Here is a 5,736-nt window from a genome sequence, read left to right as displayed (position 1 = left end):
CCTCAATTGTCCATTATTTGTAGAAGGTTGCCGGTTCTCTCTTGCAATAGACAACTGACCTAGGACTAAAATCTATACCTAAATGTGATCAATTAGGTATAAATCTATGTTGTCCTTACACGGGCTTGTTCCTATCATGAACGTCCCTCGGATAATCAACATAGGCATTCACAATTCATCAACCACATAAAGATACAAAGATTAATGCATACTATCTATCCTACCCCCTGGAATAACCCTATTTCACTTTCAAGATCATCCCTCAAACGTCCTTACACGGGCATGTCTGTCACATACGTCCCTCGAAAAATCGAATGAGGAATTACCTCTACAAGATCCACAAGATATCCAAACATTCAATCAAGCATGGTAATTAAGCCCTAATCACAACAATCCACACAAGAAAGAATGAATACAAACAGAGCAAAATCATAGAAATAGGAAATTGACATATCCATAAGAGTTTTACATCAAATCATCCTTACAATTACTCCCTCCATCCTAGAACGAAGAAATCTACTCCATAAAATAGGGAAAGAAATTTGAAGAAAGGAAAATTACAAACATTCTTGATCCTAAATCCAAGAAAAGGAGGAAATAAAGCTTATCTACGATAAAGAACCGTCTTCGGATCCAATCCACAATCTTGGAGTCGAAACGTTGAAGATCCGCCCTTGAATCACCGGAAAATCCCTCAGAGATGGTGGAGTAATGCCCAAATCTTGATTTCCCCCAAAAAGGGAGAAGATCCCCCTTGAATTCATGAAGGAGGCCTTATATAGAGGGGATGTTTGGGTGCCACATGGCCTCGAGGCACGACCGTGTGAGGTTCACACGACCAAGTCCACTCCCTTCTCTGCCTACCTTACACGGCCATGACATACTTCTTCCACAACTCCCTTTGCATGGCCGTGTAGATCTACACAGCTTGCATTGCCTCTGCCTCTGGAAACCTTGCACGGCCGTGTGGTACACACGGCCAGGGCCTTGTTGGTCTCTGGAAACCTTGCACGGTCATGTGGTGTACACGGCCAAGGCTTTTTTGATCTCTGGAAACCTTGTATGGGCGTGTGGTGTACACGACCTGGCTCCTTTTGGTTTCAAATCTTGGCACGACCGTGTGAGGTTCACACGGCCGAAGACACTTTCTTTTCTGCTGCAACCACACGACCAAGGATCTCCACACGGCCTGGGCAACCCCCCATGGCAGGGCTATGTGAGGTTCAGGTACAGCGCCTTCCTCTCTAGCTTCGCTTGCAGATTTGGCCTCGAACATGGATCCTTCACCAAATTCGACCCCTGTATACAGAAAATGCACAAAAGAAGATATCCGAACAAAAAGAGTAAATATGCTAAAAAGAAAACTGGAAGTACGAAAATGCATAGATAAAGCATGCTTAATGTATGTGAATGTGCGTCAAAACATGCTAAACAAGTATATACAATCTACGCACATCACACCCCTAGACTTAAACCTTTGCTTGTCCCTAAGCAAAATGCCACAATCACCATTCATGTATTCAACAATGCATCATAATCCTTAATGCACTCTCCTAACTCTATCCACAAGTTTCATTAATGAGCATGATCATAGAAATAAACCTAGTATGACTTAAGCATAAGTCTCTTGTGCACTGTGCAAATAAGTAACTCAAAACCCTTCAAGTTTCAATCTTTGTCCTAGTCAAGTCGTCATCCAATTTGAGTTCCTAATGTTTCCGGTGATAGACACTTACCTGCGACACATTTTGTTCATATTTCTCAATTAACCCAAGGTCTCAAAGACGTGCTCGATATCAGGAGAACCATAGAAGTCATTTCCCGAGTAACCTAACTCGGTCTCAAAGGGGTGACTTTCTAGTTTCCACTCACGACAACTATTTTTTATATCCCTTTTTTTGACACTCTTTTTTTTTCATCATGCACCTTTTTAAACACATGAGAGTTTATAGGCACATAAGTTGGGATATTTTAATTTTTTCAAATGAGTTTTTCAAGATTCGAGCCTCATCCAGTAACCAAAATGAAGTTTAAGAAATCACCATGGAAACCAAGTACTAAACAAATAGGATGAATCATGACTATTTCAATAATATCAACTATTCAAGCATCAAGTCAAAGTGTAGTAAAAGTAAGATCCTTAAGGTTAGGCCAAGACTAAAACTTATTTCTAATTGATACTTAGCTCAATTCATGCAACTCAAGATAGAGAAAAGAAGTACACTAAACATACTATCATCATTTACAATATCATGAATCAAGATAAAGAATGTGCTAACAATTTTCTTTAAGACAAGAAAACATAAAAATGGAGTTTGATGTTCTCAAGATGTATGCCAAAAAAATCAAAACAAAATGCAAGACATAAGCAAAAACAAAAACAAACAAAGCAAATCAAATGCATCCCCCCAGACTTAAACTTTTCATTGTCCCAATGAAAACTAAAAACAATGTGGAGAAGATTTTAAGTAAGAGAAGTTACCAAGTGATGAGCTCCAAATGGTTAACATTCATATTTTTAAAGATACTCCTCCATCCAATACTCACATTCCTCCACAATTTTGAATTCTACAACAATAAGATAGACAAGATAAATTAAGTAGAGGATACATGTTTATTATAAAGAGAGAACTAAAGACATAAAAGAAAATAAGGAAAATGAACTTGGGTTGCCTCTGAAGAAGCGCTTGTTTAAGGTCATTAGCTCGACCACCTCATTAGATTCATCTAAATCTTTCTCTGGGAGGGGTAAGATATTTCAACACCCTCCTACCAAAGGCTCTTATTATGGTGGGAGCTTTCAATATAGGAGTTAAAAAGTGAAGTATCGCTCTCTCCATCTTCGTCTTATTTAAAGTTCTTTCGGGTGGTCGAAGACGGTTCAGATTGAGCTTCCAATTATTAGCCCAAGTGAAATCTTCACATGCAAAGAAAATAGAAATCTCCCACAAACATATTAGATAAGATAGAGCCATAACCATATTAAGATAAGAAGAATAAGAAATAAAAACAAAATCACATCCAACAAAGTCAATGATAGGTACCTCTATAAAATTTTTCAAAAGATCACAAGAAATACTAACTTTACTTTGCTGAGAAATACCTGAAATTTCTAAACATGTAGATGTGACTTCCTCTGAATCAAATGATGGTTCTAGCTCTGGCTCAGGTGTTGATGATATCAATGATGGTGATTCTTGAGACTCTGCTATATCTACATGAGTCCCTACACATTGGTCAACAACATGCTCAATCTTTACAACTCTTACAACATCTAAGGATTGTGTGGACAAAGGAGGTGATTCTTGAGATGTTGCTTCCACAACACAACTCCCTACACATTGTTCCATATCAACATCATCAACACAAACATCAAAAAATAAACCAACATCAATATCCTCAATAGGAGAATCAACTATAGGAGGATCAATAACTTCACTTGCAGTTTTAAATTGATCTACCACATCATCATCATCTGAAAATTTAATGTCACTACAACACCCTATAAAATTTGGAGGTTGATCTGAAAACTTTTTTACCACTGCTTTATCTTCACAATCCTCATCTGAAGAGTCTTCATCTTTATACAAATTCAAAAATCTGCACTCAACCTTACCAGTGACACAGAATTTTTTAAAGTCATAGTTCTCATTGACCCCCACTAACCTTTGTGGAAAAGTAACCCTTAGTGAAGGTTATAGGAAAGATTGAACTTCCTTTTTCCCAAATTCTCTTTGAGCTTTTGGAGGAGATTCAACTTGCTTATCTGGTATTGGTATGATCAATCGTTGAGGAAAAGGAACTTGTGGCATTTGGGAACCTCCTGGAATAATGGAACTGAGTTCATGTGGTCTTCTATTGTTCTTCTCCTAAATTCTAAACATGCCCTTCTTCAGAAGTTCTTCATGATTTTTTTCAGTTCTCAACCCAACATCATCAGACTTTTCACTAGATCTTGTCTGAGATGGAGGGGGATCTTCTTTAAACCAATTTGAAACAATACTTTCAATCTCTACCCCCAAATGTTTGAACTCCCCATTCTGTGACTTGTGATTTTCAAAACTCATAGATGGTTGAGTCACAATTTGTTTGACAGGCTCTATAGCATTTATGGCTTGCACTTCTTGAATGTTTGAGGGAGATTTCATCCAACTTATGTTCAACCATTCATGGAGGTTCAATGTCACTTGATCAATTAACATATATGCTTCATCTACACTTTTGTCCATAAAAGAACCTCTAGCTGATGAATCCAATAAACTCTTGTCTGAGAAAGAAATTCCCCCATAGAATATGTGTAGAATCAATCATTTTTCAAAACCATGATGAGGGCACTATCTTTGAAGACTCTTGAATCTATCCCATGCTTCAAACAATGATTCTCCATATGGCTGAGCAAAATTTGTTATGTAATTCCTCATATACACTGTTTTGCTTGGAGGAAAAAAATAATTCAGAAATTGCTTTTCCAATTGCTCCCAACATGTGATACATTGAGGATGGAGAGAATATAACCAAGTCCTTGCTTCATCCTTGATACTAAAAGGAAATGCCATCAATCGAACTGCATCTGCTGACACTCCTTCACATTTCACCATATCACAAATCTCTAAAAATGTTTCAAGATGTAGATAAGGACTTTCTGATACTTCTCCTCCAAATTTGTGACCTTGTAACATGAAAATTAACTCTGGGTCTAGTTGGAAACTTTCTGCTTCAATTTGAGGTTGCACAATGGGAGATAAAAATCTTGCAGAAAAAGGTGTAGAAAAATTTCTCATGAGCCTGCTTGACATGTTAGTGCTCATGGATATTCAAGAATCAAAAACAAGAAATAAAATGCAATATGAAAAGCAAGAAAGAAAATGCAGAATTTAAATTGCAAGAAAAAAAGTGCATAATGAAAACAAGAAAGAAAAAACAAAAGGAACAAGAAAAATATCTAGAATAATTCATATGCCAAGAACAAGATTTCAAAATATGTTTACAAAAGAAAAGAAGAAAGAAATTAAATCAAAAGAGAGAAAAGTTAGACTAGAATGTTAGAAATTAAAAATGCAGAATTAGAATTGCAACAAAAAGGAATTGACAAGAAGTAGAAAGATATACAAGAAAATATAATTCTAAAGATTAGTTACAATTATGCTAATGAAAAGAAAAGAAAAGTTATGTTTAGTCTAACTCAATTGATAACCTCTAACGTTATAGCGCAGTCCCCAAAAACGACGCCAAAAACTTGTTGACTCTCCGCAAGTGTACGGAAATATTGTAAGTAATAATAAAAGATATCGTATCCACAGGGACTGGAATAACCACTAAAGATGTCTCAACGCGAATTAGCTAAACATCTAATCAATCGATTCACAAAAACAAAGTGAAACTATGAAGGGTAAACACAAAAATAAAAGAATAAGAAACAAGAATAAGGGCAATGATAAGGGATGTTCTAGGAGTTTTGGTTTCTTTGTAAGGTTATTCAATGTAAATGATCTACCAAATCTTATGCCTCAATTGTCCATTATTTGTAGAAGGTTCCCGGTTCTCTCTTGCAATAGATAACCGGCCTAGGACTAAAATCTATACCTAAATGTGATCAATTAAGTATGAATCTATGTTGTCCTTACACGGGCTTGTTCCTGTCATGAACGCCCCTCGGATAATCAACATAGGCTTTCACAATTCATCAACCGCATAAAGATACAAAGATTAATGCATACTATCTATCCTACCCCCTTG

The 5,736-nt window shown here is 36.6% G+C and overlaps 1 non-coding gene across 1 annotated transcript; it reads left to right on the top strand.

The window, feature by feature from the left end:
- The first annotated feature begins 4,317 nt into the window (after nt 1-4,317).
- On the top strand, nt 4,318-4,423 carry LOC121968744. The gene has a single exon (XR_006108283.1). It is a non-coding gene; the product is annotated as a small nucleolar RNA R71 (small nucleolar RNA).
- Nucleotides 4,424-5,736: the final 1,313 nt, after the last annotated feature.

Source organism: Zingiber officinale, chromosome 3B, assembly GCF_018446385.1.
Source record: "Zingiber officinale cultivar Zhangliang chromosome 3B, Zo_v1.1, whole genome shotgun sequence".
NCBI lineage: Eukaryota > Viridiplantae > Streptophyta > Magnoliopsida > Zingiberales > Zingiberaceae > Zingiber > Zingiber officinale.
The sequence above is the reverse complement of the archived record's forward strand: the minus strand, read 5'-3'. Positions and strand labels throughout refer to the sequence as shown.